Source organism: Eptesicus fuscus, chromosome 9 (genome assembly GCF_027574615.1).
Source record: "Eptesicus fuscus isolate TK198812 chromosome 9, DD_ASM_mEF_20220401, whole genome shotgun sequence".
In the NCBI taxonomy this organism is placed as follows: Eukaryota; Metazoa; Chordata; class Mammalia; order Chiroptera; family Vespertilionidae; genus Eptesicus; species Eptesicus fuscus.
In genome coordinates, this window is record NC_072481.1 from 62,600,372 (window position 1) to 62,615,008 (window position 14,637).

The following is a 14,637-nucleotide window of genomic DNA, read 5'->3' on the forward strand; positions in this document are numbered from 1 at the left end:
GCAATCAATCCGAGATCTGGAACCTATACAAATCTGGACCTTTCATGCATGCATCCACTGATTCTCCTGAAGTGGCTCTTTATTTACTAGATTCAGACTCTCTCTGAGCCACCGGGGGCGGGGAAATCCTGACTGTGCACTGTGGTAGTATTCTCTGCCTCCGTGTCAGCCTTTACCACCGACTGTGAGCTCCTGAAGGGCTAGAAGAGTCTGACTCATGTTTGTGCCTCGATGCCCAACATGGAGCACGTGGTCGATGCACAGCCAAGGCTTGGCTCGCATGGCGGTTAGCTGTGGTGAGCTGGTTGGAAGTGGAGACGGAAACCTGATCACACTGTACTGAGTAACACTTGGGCGAGATGGACGTAGAAAGAAAGTGTAGGCTATTCTTTCAAGAAATCTGGCTGAAATATTCCTGGAACCTCTCCTACGGTACTCAGCATTCTTTATTAAATATTTATTGGTCTTAACCTCATTTATGAATCTGTTGGGAGCAGAACTGGCATTATCTCCGTTCTTTGAAGCACAAATGCACCAACTTGTTTGTCATTGGCACAGAGTAAAAATGTGTTCAATTTGACTGAATAATTCCCAAATCCTGTGTCCAGTCCTCTTTTTCTTTGGTTTCACTGTGGAAATCGAGGAATAGTTGTTCCCTTCTTGAAACTCCCCTGTGAGCCTGTGTGGCTCTGTCCCCTCAGCATTTCCCCTCCTGTTCTTCCACCACCTTGCTGTGTGCACATGCTGGACTCAGTCCTCAGCCTCCCTTAGCCCCGTTAAACTTTCTTCCACTTGAACTACTATTGCTTCAACTATGTCCTCTCTGTGATGACTCCCGAATAACTACCTCACGTCCTCTCTCTCTCAGGCTAAGCTCCCAAATTGCCTTCAAAATAAACAAGAAGCGAGTCGCCACGAGGGTAGCAGGTATGCACGTTGGAACTCTCAGTCTCCCTCAGCTCCATGATGAGGCCACACCGAGGAATCAAGTCTCCAGTTTAAACACCAGGCTTTTCATGGAGGGGGCTGAGGTGATGCAGGCCTTGGGCCTCGCAGTGTCTGCAGGAGCATTCACAGGTGGGCAGAGACCTTTGAAACCGGAGAGGGTTCATCCCATTCACACTGGCCAGGGCCTTGCATTTCACCCCCCTCCCAGTGCTTTGCTTGGGCTCAGGGTGGACCCTGGAGCTCCCTTCCCTGGCGCCCCACCGGGGCCTGGCCACGGGAGTGCTCAGACCGGCAGAGGGCTCTTCCCCAGAACCTCGTGGGCTCTAACTCAGTTCCAAACCGGGGTCTGTGGTTTCTGGACTTCCCCTGAGAAGGGTGCTCAGCCTCTTTTCACGTGAACTCCGCCTGTTAATCTCATCACACCACCAGCCCCAGACCTCAGGCTCCCTTTTCTACGGAACCCTGCTCTGGGTGTGACACCAAACTCAGCTGTTCTCCTAAGTCATTAATAATTGTATATCGCCCTGAAACTTCTCTTGTAATTATTTTCTGTATCGTTATTTGGCTTTATGTTCTATAGCGCAGACTGCTAAACTGTGTTTTCCTTTTCTTACAGAGCAATAAACTCCCTTTTCCAGACTTGGTGGCTAGGGTGGCCCGTGACTAAGTCCTTGCCAACTGGAGGTGAGCACAAAGGGAGAGCGCCCCTTCAGGCGAGCCCTCACACACGGAGTGTGTGCTCCTCCGTGCGCTCCTGTCCTCCTGCAGGTTGGGTTCAAACAGGCCTGTGACCCAGCCTTGATCGCTCAGACCAGGCCAAGCCCAGAAGCATGACTCCAAGGAAGGCACGAACTAGGTTCCATCCATGAGGAGATAAGCACAGGAACTGTGCATAAGCCCTTACGAGTGCTGACTGCCTTTGGCGTTACTCTAAACTACAAGTGGATGGCCAGTGGAGGGTAAAGCAGAAGTACCGCTCTTTGGCACAGCGGAACTAAAGACGCCAGTCTCCAAACGACGCGGGTTTTGAAGCACGGCCCTGGCAAACGGTGGAGAAATAAGAAGTAAGAGACCCGGAACCTGAACCGCTTAGCTAGCCTGGTTAACAAGAGACAAATAAACGCTTGTTTTCATCAAGTCGCTGTGTCTGGGGGACTCTTTGCCTAAGAAGCCTGCAGGTGAAGGTGAAGGTGTTGGAAAGAAACAGAACGTGAGCTGGGGGCTCCGTGCAGCTGTTAGCAAGGCAGTTCAGGAAAGAGATGGGCTCAGGCCAACTCCGTTTGTCAGTTTCGTAAGCGAAGGTGGAAAAGAATAGACAGCATCCAGACACCGGGCGCCTTGGAAGGTGAGCGAACGTAAGCTCCAAAGCGCAGGAAACAGCATCGCTGCCGCAGCCTTTTGCACGCCCGCAGCGAGGCGCTGCCGCGGGTCCAAAGGAACACAGGCCTACTACGGTCACGAGCCAGTAAGGGTGCCGCTGCCCACCCAAGTCCATATGTGAGAGGGCCTCACAACAGAGACCACTGGGAATTGGGTGTGGTGACTGGCATGGAGAATGGACAGATGCAAACAGACTGGAGAGAGGCCTCTGACCTTTATAGGGAATCATATCGCCATGGAAGCCACAGCTTGCAAAGGCCCAGGTTCATTCTCCCCCCAAGAAGCACACACTCCCCAACACCAATTTCAGATATGGCCAGAGGGGATAATGGACAAGGAAGAACTTCCCAGGGGACAGTCACAGCAGGGTCCCTGCCAGGCTGCTCCCTGAGGGCAGAAGCAGGGACGAGCCCCAATGGGACTCCACAGCCAGGGTGGGGGGGCTCTGAGGAATTCCTGCCCAGCAGGGCTCCCTCGATTTTAGGCACCTGTGGCTACTACACACCTGTCTCGGATTCTTCTGAACGGGAGTTGTTTTTTGTTTTTGTGGTTTTCTTGTTTCTATTTCTCCATTATATAATAGACTAGAGGCCCGATGCATGAAATTTGTGCAAGAGTAGGCCTTCCTTCCCCCAGCCACCGGCACTCAGGACTCCAGCTTCCCTCGCAGAGGGAGGCCCCACCCACCCACCACAGTCTGCTGATAGGTGGCCTGGGCCTCCGTCTTTGGGGCGATTGTGGAGTCCCCCCGATTTGATCACCCCGCCAGCCAGTGGTTTGGGCCTCCCTCTGCGGGGCAATCATGGGGTGATGGCTGAGACCCCGACCAATCACATTGCACCCGCCTTGGCTGGCCTGGCACCAGTGGGTGTCATAGCACGGTCCCAGATGGTCGTCTGATGGTCGTCCAGATGGTCGTTCTGCTGTTCGGCCATTCGGTTGATTTGCATATTATTCTTTTATTATATAGGATGTTTCTCAGTCAGAATAAAGAAATAATGAACATAGGTATTTAAATGTTAGAGAAAGAAGGCCAGACCTGTGGAGTTCTGGTAAACTAAGCTCTTTCAAGGAAAGCGTGGTGGCCTGTGACCCTACAAGGGGCAGACCAGTGAGGGGAAGGGAGCAGACACTTTACATCAGCTGGACCTGAGTCAGATGCAGGTTCATCATTTTCATCAATGACTCCAACCTGGCACATTGCTGATCTAGCCAGAGCATTTCCTTCCTCTCTGAAAATGACATAGCTACACCTACCACGTAGGATTGTTGAAAGGACTACGTTAAATTTATGTTTATAAAGTGCTCAGCAAGATGCACAGCACCTAGAAAGGACTCAATAAATGGTAGATAATACATCCTAAGAAAGTTAAAAACTCAAATTTTTACAGAAAGAGGAAAAAACAATCCTAAAATTCATATAGAACTACAGAGGATCCCAAAGGGCCGAAACAATTTTGAGAAAGAAGAACAAATTTGGAGGCCTCGTGCTTCTTAATTTTAAAATATATTACTACAAAGCTACAGTAATCAAAACAATATGGTACTGCCCTGGATGGTGTGGCTCAGTAGGCTGGGCATCGTCCCATGCACCAAAAGATTGCTGGTTTGATTCCCCTGCCCCCTAATAGGGGCCTACAGGAGACAGCTGATAGATGTTTCTCTCTCCCTCTCTAAAACCAATAAAAACTTAAAAAAAAAAAAATAACAACAATATGGTACTGGCATAAAGAGAGATATATACACTAATGAAACAAAATAGCCCAGAAACAAACCCATGCTTATGCAGTTAACTGATCTTCAGCAAGGGTGCCAGGGATAAACAACAGGGGGCAGTCTCGTCAGCAAATGGCTTTGGGGAAACGAGCTATCCACACGCAGAAGAGCATGACCGCTGAAGACAGCTGCCCTGAGTTTGAAGCCTTGCCTACCAGCAAGTTAGTGAACCTCTCTGTGCCTTAATTCCCTCATCTATAAAATGGGGATAATAACAGTACCTTCTTCCTAAGACTGTTGGGAGATTTAAATAAGGTGCTTAGAATAGCTTCTGATACACAGTATTCATTTCATTACTACTAATTATCAGCGGGGCCTGAGCAAAGCTACTTAACCTCTTTGAGACTCAATTTCCTCTGTTGCAAGAGGGAGACAAGCTCTAACTTGTGTTATTGGGACAAAGTGAATGATACAGCTAATGGGAAGGCCTCGGCTCACTTCTGGGCCAGAGAAGTCAGACAAGTCCAGCAACCCACAGAGCAAGCCTGTTTCCAAGAGGTAAGGGAGAAAGGGTCTCAACAGAGATTACCGGGGAGGGGAGAGCAAAGGGGGAAACCCCTCCCTGCAGGATGGGGGGGTCCTTGGCATAACCACCCCAAAGCCAAGGCCCTCTCTCCCCGACCACCCCGCCTAGAGTCATTAGCTGGCGTTCTCACTATCACGGAGAACATTTAGTCGCCTCATGTTTAACCTTCTGATTCTGTTACTATACTTCCTCTAGATCAGTGGTCGGCAAACTCATTAGTCAACAGAGCCAAATATCAACAGTACAACAGATTGAAATTTCTTTTGAGAGCCAAATTTTTTAAACTTAAACTTCTAACGCCACTTCTTCAAAATAGATTCACCCAGGCCGTGGTATTTTGTGGAAAAGCCACACTCAAGGGGCCCAAGAGCCGCATGTGGCTCGAGAGCCGCAGTTTGCCGACCACGGCTCTAGCTCATGTGCTTAATCTAGATCTTAGAATAATCTATCCAAATATAGTCATTGACATACCACCGAACGAGTTCAAAGCGAGTGCACATCTCTTTGCCCCTTTGCTCCATGGTGAGGTGGGCAGAGCAGCATTCCCTGCTCTACAACCTGGAGACCCCGATTCGCTCTGACCAGCTGCCACCGCTCTGGCCCAGGGAGCTTTCACCACACTGACCACTGCGGCCTTTTCTCAGTGGTTAATTCTATGCCCCTCGGAGAGATGTGCAGATTTGTCCTCTATAACAACATTAATGCCTTTTAAAAACATTGACAATGATACTAGAAGTACACCATGATTAGGGTAAATGTCAATAAAAATTTGTAAGTGTATCTCTACTGAGAATTTTTGACAGAAGTTTATGAGGGAAAAGTTCACATAATCAAATGAAAATGACAGAATAAAATTCTAAATGCATGATAGGAAATAGCAATGATTAGTCAGCTGGCCTATTTCAGAGAAAGCTCAGAAGAGCAAGCAGCCGGTTTACTTCTAACACTTTGAATGATGTAATTTAAGAAACACCTTCTCCTAAAGCCCATAACGTTCCTATCAACCAGTCTACCAGTTGAACTAGGCCACAGACTCCAATTATCTGCCCAGAAGATATTAGACTAGAAGTTAACGGAGAAAGACTAGTAACGACATGGTAGCATCCTTGTTGACATTCTTTGTCCTTTCCCTCTGTTAGGTATTCATGGATTTTGCATATGTAGAGAGTTGCATACATTTAATGGGCAAGATCCATTGGTCCTATTATAGTGTACTAGAGGCCCAGTGCATGATTAAATCGTGCATGTGTGGGGTCCCCTAGGCCTAGCCTGCCATCAGGGCCATGTCCACCGCCCTGCAATGCCTCGCATGCTCCGTGGTCGCTGCCAGCGCCCTGTGACGCTCCCAGCTCGTGCCCTTGCCCCACACACTGCCCCCCCATCCCCGCCACAGGCCATGTGCACCCCCACCCTTCCCCCTTTGGCGGGAGCACTTCTGCTCCTCACCTGGGGACCTGTGCTGCGTTCCCCGCCCCCGCCCGGCGCCCATCCCCCACGCCCCCTTCGCAGCAAGGCCCTGTCTGCCTGCCACCCGCTTTGCTGCACCCTCTTTGTCGCATGCCCCCCCCCCCCCCCCCCGCCAGTCTCATGTGAGCCCCGCCTCGCCTCACGAGCCTCGAGTCCCAGCCCAAGAAAGGTGCTCCATGCACCTCCTGGTGACCGGTTGTTTTTTTTCCACAGGCCTTTTATGATATAGATTCTACCCAACCACTGGCTCCTCTCATCCCTGTCCAGGTCACATTCTCCACTGTTCACTATAGGCAGGAGAAAGACAGAGACACACAACCATGTACACAGATGTAAAATGCACTCAGGAAGCTCATAATCTAGAGCAGCAGAGATTCAGTCAGGGCTAATCCTCCACTCTCCACAGGGACATCTCCCAATATCTGGAGACACTTGTGGTAGACAGGACTGAGGGGTGCTACTGGCATGTAGAGAACAGAGGCCAGAGATGCTGCTACACGTGCTGCAATGCACAGGACAGCCCCACTACCAAGAACTATGCAGCCCACTGCCAGTGGTGCCAAGGCTGAGAGGCCCTTATCTAAAGGGTAAGATGAGACATACAACGAAGTATAAACAGAGTTGAGGATGGCATGGGCTCTAACAGAGACAAAAGTTAAGTGTGATCGGATAGACAACATTTACACAGGTGGGTAAAATTCAGTGTTGGAAAGGGAACAGGGGAAATGGCACTCTAATAACATGTTGGTGAGCATGTAAAGTGATACAACTTTTTGGGAGGGCAATTTGTATCAAACGCTTGAAAAATATATATAGTATTTCTCTCTTGGCTTCCTTTTCATTCCCATCTCTTCCTTTGCCTTCTCTTCCTTTCCTTCCCCAGAGCTGAGGGATAAGCCTGTGGTTAAGAGTGAAACACGATGGGAGGGAGTTTGGGGACCTGCACACAGGCGTGGGCAACTTGGTTGGGAAGCCACACAGAGCAGTGAGCTGGAGGGACTGGAGGCTGGTAGTGAAGCTGCAAAGACACATGGCTGGCAGGCCAGGCAGCCAAGGACAAGAGGCAGTGGGAAGGGAGGTGGACACAGAGGAGACAGGGTGGCCTCTGTGGTTGGGGGATGGGCTACTTTGAGCAAATAAGTACAAATATTAAAGATAATGGGGTCAACTTTCTAACTGCCAGAGAAGATATGTACAAAGATATAAAGGGGAGTCCTGGCCAGTGTGGGTCGGTTGGTTGGGTGTCATCCTGTGCACGGAAAGGTTGCTGTTTTGATTCCCAGTCAGGGCACATGCCTGGGTTTCGGGCATGGAAGGAGCTGATCCATGTTTTGCTCTCATATCAATGTTTCTCGCTCTCTCCCTATCCCTTCCTCTTTCTCTAAAAACCAATAAATATATATATATTAAAAGATATAAAGGGAAAGAATAGAAAGATCCCTGGGTGTTGAATTGGACTTGAAGGTATTAGTGTGAATGATTTTAATACAGGGCCTAATATAGAAAAAATTATAAATGTGTCTGTTTATATTTCCTAGCTCTGTTCTCTAAAAGACCTAAAGCAATGATACCCCAGTAACAATGGGCACATCAACCTTCTAAATCTTGGTTTCTAAATACTATTCTCTCCCAAAAGGGAGGAATAACTAACTCAGAGAAAGTACAAGATGAGCCTGGAATATCATGTAGTACCAGGAACTGTTTAAATGCTCAGTGAATGATAGGGATGTCAAAAGGCCAGCTCAAAGGGACTCCCACGGGCCAAACTCAGGACCATGTGAGCATAAAAAGAAATAGTAACAGATTTCAACATATTGCTTACAAAGGAAATCTATGAATACTTCCTAATATAAATTAATAAGTAAATGAGGGAGGAAAAAAGTTCTCCCTTACAGTAGAATGTCAACTAATAAATATAAGAGTGATAGAAATAAATAATCACTACTTGGCAGCCTTAATAGAGGTGGCTGACTCAGGCAGAAGTCATTAATATGATAAGGCTGTAGGTGGAGATTTATTGAAGAATAGGCTATTAGCATAACCTTAGAAAACTTCCCCACAAACACCAATACATTTCAAAGGGGAAAAATGATAAATTTAAGGTGAGAAGATCTGGCAGACACCCACATAGCCAACCACTGGAGGCCAATATTCCAGTGGTGCAACAGGTTGACATTTTATGCCATCTAATTTATGCGCTAAGAAGAGCAGAGTATGTATTCCTGCCAAGAACACAAGACCGGAGTCTGGTTCTGAAGAAATACCTGCTAGATGCAGGCTGAGTCATCCTGCAGAATATAAGATCTACAAGGACTTAAGGCACAGAGAAAGTCTGAGAAACTATTCCAGAAGAGACATGGCAAATTGAACACGGATCAGACAGGAAAAAAAGACATTTGGGGGACAACTGTTGAAATATGAATGGGCTCTGTGGATTGGATGGTAGTGTGGTACCAATTCAATTTCCTGATTTGCTAGTACAATGATTAATTTTATGTGTCAATTTGACTGGATTAAGGGATGCCCAGAGAGCTGGTAAAACATTACCTGGGTGTGTCTGAGGGTGTGTCTGGAAGAGATTAGTAGACTGAATAAAGAAGATTGACTTCATCTATGTGGGTGGGCCTCAGGTGACACAAGGAGGGCCTGAATAGAAAAAGGTAGAAGGGCAAATTCGCCCTGTGGCTTGAGCTGGAGCTTATATCTTCTCCTGCACTTGGACATCAGTGCTCCTGGCTCGGGCCTTAGTTCTCCAGCTTGTAGATGGCAGATGGTGGGATTTCTTGGCCTCTGTGATCTCAGGAATCAATTTCTATAGTAAATCTCTCTCTCTCTCTCTATATATATATATATATATACACACACACACACACACACACACACACACACACACACACACACACTGAGTGGCCCGATTATTATGATCTCTTAACGCATAATAATCTGGCCACTCAGTGTATATCCTATATAACAAAAGGCTAATATGCAAATTGTCCCCTTGACCAGGAGTTCGACCAGCAGACAGGCTGGCCAACCACCCATGTCCCCTCCCCCTCACCAGGCTGGCCAGACCCCACCCATGCATGAATTCATGCACCGGGCCTCTAATATATACATATATATATGTATACACACACACACACACACACTGAGTGGCCAGATTATTATGTGTTCAGAGATGATAATAATCTGGCCACTCAGTGTAAGTATGTATATACCCTAATGGTTCTGTTTCTTTGGAGAATGCTGACTAATCTAAATGCCATGAGGATATAGAAAAAGATTATACTCTTTGTTAGATCCACATGACAGTTTAGTTGGGGGGGTGGGGACCGGTCAAAGAACTGACCTCTTAAAAAATCAAACAGGGCAGGAAGCAGATGATACAATGATGTTCTATACCTGATCCCTTGCTTTGGTCTTCAATTACTAGTTACTCCCCAGGACTCTGAACCTTGTGTTTGGATTTCTAGCTCTCCTTGGGGAGTGAAAGACTCTGACCGACTCCACAGGCCATTTGGACTCACCTAGCCTTGGGGCAGCTCCAGAAGCTCTGTAGAGGAGAGGCTTTGGGGCAGTCTCGCTGAAAGGGGATCTGAGGAGGCTGCCTCAAAGCTGCATTTACAAAGCAAGCACACTGCTTTTATTTAGATCTCATGTTCATTTGGGCAAATGGGTAAAGCTTATGGAGGGGCTAAAGTGCCCTTCAACCCAGCCCTGCTACCCGCCAAGCCATCCCTTGAAGATACCACGGACCTGGCGCGTGGCCTAGTGAAGGCCAGGGCCATAAAACTGCCACCTAGTGTCCCAGGGAACAATGAAGACATAGGACTAGCTGATGAGTATCTGGGGGGGGAGCCTGAGAGGTGGGTTGGCGCTGATAAATATCTTTTGGAAGGGGTGAGGTAGGCTATACTGGATACCGGATGGTTTTTCCAGAGTGACACCCAGTCTGGCCCTAAGGCTCACTCTGCAAAGCACTAAACTGACTCAGTCTGGCCCAGCCTGAGGTATCTGAATGATTCACATCTGATAAGAGGTAAGGTCCATAGGGCCCAGACAGTGTCAGGATCACAGGCAAGGAGTTCAAGGCAGGAGGCAGGCAGGACAGGAGGCTAGGGGCCAGGTGCTGCAGAAGCCAGGCCAGGAGATGAAGAGGGAAAAGGAGGAGGACATCAGCCTGGGCGGGGGGGGGGGGGGGGGGAGGGGGGAGTGTGTGTGTGAAGAGGTGGTGGGCACAACTCAGAAAATCAGAAACTTCCGCTCACTGGCTACTGCTCACCTGGCTTCCCAGGCAGGTCAGGCAGACAGCAACACATATCTTTCAGATGGAATGGAATAATTAGATTAATTGTTTGAGAGAGGAGAACGCTTAAGTCAGTTCAGTGCCTTGCAGGGTGAACCTTAGAGACCCAAGTTAGCAAGAAAGCACAGGGCGGTGAGGACGGCGTGGGGCGTCCCATGTCGATGTCTGATGAATGCCATCACGCTCTCCTCTGACATTGGCTGGGTCGCTCTTTGTTTTTGTTCATTACGAACTGAGATGAGCAGACAGTACAGGGAATTGTGAGAGGGAAATAAAGCCTTTTCGGAACTTTGCCCTGTGTCTTCGATTGCACAGTATTAGATTTTCTCAGTCCTGAAATGTATCTTCCTCTTGTATTCCCCTCAGAGCAGTTTCTCAACCTTTGGCGCGATTTCATCCTTGATGTCTCATTCCACATCAGAGGCCAGGAGAGAGGGGCGCGGAGGGACTGCAGCCCTGCCCACTTAGCACACCCACATGGAGATCCTCTCACCCCTACAGTCTGCCAGGGGTGTCCCACATCTGGAGGTCCTGCCTCTTCAATTCCAATGTGCCTTCACAGGGTACAAAACTCTTTCACATACATGACTTATTGGGCCCCAACAACAACCCAGGCAGGTAGGTAAAAAAGGAATTATCATCCCCATTATGTAAATGAGAAAACTAATTCAAGGATGACAAGTGATTTATTCAAGATCACAAGAACTCACAAGAGTGGGGCTGGGATTAGAACCCAGACTCCTGTACTCCAACTCCCCCCTGACCGTAAAAGCACACACTCTCAGGGCTTCTGCAGACACCTCTCCCATCCACAGCAGGACTAAGTTCCAGGAGACTCCTCCACATACATACAGACTCCAGTACAAGGGACAAAGGATCAGCGAGGCCAGAGAGGAAGCGGCCCAGTACCTGCAGGAGGGATGATGGGGGAAAGAGCAAAAGGACCAGAGCCAGGAAAGGAGGAAGCAAATGAGGAAAGTGTGCGGAACATCTCAGGGATCCATCATTGTCGGAAAAAGGTAGGGTTGTACCCATGTTTCCAGAAATATCAATACTTTAATGTTCACCTAGAAGAAAAAGAAGGCAACGGACACTTAAGGAGTTCTTCCTGTGTATCAGGTACCCTGCTAAGTGTTTTTCTCTTTGAATCTCGGGAGGTGGATGTCATCTTCATTTTCCCAGACAAGGAGATGAGGGCGTAGAGAGGCACAGCCATGTATCCCAGGTCACAAAGGCCGGCCTGGAACCAAGGCTGTTCTGACTGCAAAGCCCTTCTCTTCCCTTTCCACCACACGCATAATGCCCTGGGCCTGGGCTCTGCCATGCAGAAGCTTGCAATCAGCCTTAACCACGCTGATGGATATAATCACAGGCCAGAAAGCATTCTGAACTAATGTACACTCCCAGGAGAATGGCTAATAGGTCATTTGAGCCATTGTAATTCCCACTGGAGTTAGAGTGACTCCCCCTTGCTCCAGCCCAAAGAAATAAGAGGTTGGGCTTAAGTTGTGGTGGATTTCTGCTCCTCAGCAGGAACATGGAAAACCTGGGAGAGACCCAGCCAGCCCCGGGCATGTGGACACGGCTTTGAGAGTGTGTGCCTTGGTTGCGCCTGCCTGCAATGCTGTGTGCGCACTTGTTCCTGTGAGCATGGGTGTTCTGGAAAAATGAGAATGGACATGTTGTAGGCTTTCGAACAGGTTCTGATGAACATACGTGGAAAACGATCACGTAGTTTAGTGTTCTCATTTCAGTCTTCATTCATAGAAAACATACACAGATCTGTTCTATCAAACATCTTATAAAACAGCCAGATACCTAAAAGAGACCTGATCTGATAGCGTGTGGTAGTTGATTTATGCATTTGTCAGAATTAAAAAAGAGGTTGTGTCGTTTGTAGTTAAATCAAAGTTATAAAGTTCTAAAGACAAAAAATAAAACAAGAAAAAATGTGCCTAAAGGATCTATTTTTCTAGTTATATGGTAGTGACAATCAATGTAAGTTATGTCCAGGTGGTTAGATGCCCAGATATTGGGACATGATACTGGGTCCCATACTCAAGGCACAAAAGACAACTCTGGAAGCTTATCTCAAATACATCAGCCTCACTGGCAGGGTTTGCTTGCTGTTGTTTTTTTGTTGTTGTTTTGTTTTGTTTTTAAAGAATAACCCAGTTTGTTTAGACAAGCATGGAGTTAGCAGAGCCAAGGTTGTGTGTTTCTAACTGTATCACTTCTGTGGGGGTGGAGGAGGGGCGATAAGGAAAATGCTACTCACTGGATGGACCACACAAAAGTGGGTCCAATGTCTCATGGGAAGCAGGCTAAGCAACTACTGACAGTTCACTGCGAAACCTTAGCAATACAGAAGTTTATGCATTAATGAAATGCGGTGCGTGCATGGAGTAACAACCTACTTATAAAGGAATCCTCTGTCTGGCCAACATTCACTTTATTTTCCAATTTATAAAAGCAAGTAGGAACCGTGAGAAGCTAGGTGGCCCTTGACTTCTAAAGTAACATTCCAAGGCCAGGTATTACTCTGGGTGGCAAAGGAGTAAGGAGGTAAACGTGTTGCAATGACAACAACAAATTACGGGAGTGTTGAGGGGGAGGGGGGGCGCATTTCGTGGAAATTATTCGCTTAAAAGTTGACCTACAAATGCTTTGGGGAACCGTTTTAATGATTACCTTATTAGATTAAATTGTTTCCATTATTCACTGTCACTCCTCAAATTACATGCTTGAGAAATTTCTAAACCATTTCGGGTATTCGCAGCGTGCAGAGGGAAAGCAATAAAGTAACATTGCCTCAGAACAAAGCCCATTTGTCTGCCACTGGGACCTTCACTTACAAAGCACACCCCCCTGACGGTGTTCCTAGTTAATAATAACTATTTCCCGAATGTTTAGATGGCTCGCATGGTTCCACTGCACGGGGAGTAACCGGAGACTGAAAAATGTTATATCCCAGGGCCCCGCGGGAGAACCCCCGTCCCCACCTGCGGCGGTAAGACCGACTTCGGAAAAGCAGCACCTGTGCAAAGCGGAGCCCTGCGCCCAGCCCACCGGCCCGCAGCCGGAGCGAAGCCACGCCGCGGCGTGGGCATTCCGATGGCTTTTCACTCCTCGGGGGAAAAGTGAGAAAGGGCTGGGTGCGCCACGCTCCGCCTGGAGGGTCCTGTCCCAGGCGCTCGGAGTGGATCTGGGTCCCGAGCTGGCAATCCCGAAAAGCTGGGCCCGGCGGAGGGCCCCCCCGCAAGCCGGCCTCCCCACGCACGCCCCAGAACCCTCCCGCGCCCGGCGCCCCACTCACCGCTCACGCTCGCCCGCGCCGCCGAGCCCGGGAGCGGGGGGCCCCTGCGGCTGCCGCATGCCCTCGGGCCGCGCGCGACGGGGCGGCCGGGCGCTGGACTTCCGCCGGGCGCGAGGAGCTGCGGAGGACTCGGTGGTGGCGGCGGCGGCGGCGGCGCGCCTCTTTGCCAACTGCGGCGGCGGCGCGTCCCGAGCCCCAGGAAAGTTTGGCGGAGCAAGGGGTGGCGCCGAGGGGGCGGAGGGGCCGCGTCCCCGCCCTGCCCCGCCCTGGCCCAGGAGCCCGACCGTTCCCACGGGAGCGCGCCCCCCGCCGGCGAGGCGCGGATCGGGTTCTAACGCAGATGCTCTCCTGCCTGGAACTGGTCCCCAGGACGGTGGCCAGCCTGGAGGAGAAGGAGCCAGAGGACCGCTACCACCCACAGGGCTTCCCGGGCCGTACCTCGGAGTTCCGTGTTAAGTGCTTTCTCTCGGTCCTTCCGACTTGTGTGAGGAGGCTGCGGGCAAGTGCAGCCACACCCATCCGCCCCAACCTCTGTGGGAAGCCTTTCCTAAGGCATCTTTTGATTGAAACAGGAAATAAAAAAGATTTAAAGTTATGAGAGAGGCTTCTTGGCCTCCTGGGGTACATAGTCCTGGATACTTCGTTCTTGAAAGATGAAATATAAAGCCTCCACTGACCTACCTTTGCTAAAGAAGAAAGATGCAAAGCAAAACAGTGTCATGAAGCCTTTGTTCTTTCGGAACCCTGAAAAGTAAAATAAAATCACAGACATGCTCAAAGTTGGGCCTTCCTGGTGACCTCACAGAAGGGAAATACTGTAATGTGGGGCCCTTCTTATCCATGCTTCAAAACCGTGTGCACCACTGAGTGCAGGTGCCCAGGGGACTGCCTGTAACCTTTTGCCATTCATTCATTCAT

At 49.1% G+C, this 14,637-nt stretch overlaps 1 protein-coding gene across 1 annotated transcript in view; it reads right to left on the minus strand.

Annotated features, from left to right (window-relative positions):
* Positions 1 to 13,845, minus strand: part of LPAR3 (lysophosphatidic acid receptor 3) — an 82,812-nt gene extending 68,967 nt beyond the window's left edge. Inside the window, exon 1 of the mRNA XM_008139479.3 lies at positions 13,720 to 13,845. The gene's annotated coding sequence lies outside the window, so the exon portion shown is untranslated. The remainder of the gene's footprint in view (positions 1 to 13,719) is intronic.
* Positions 13,846 to 14,637: the final 792 nt, after the last annotated feature.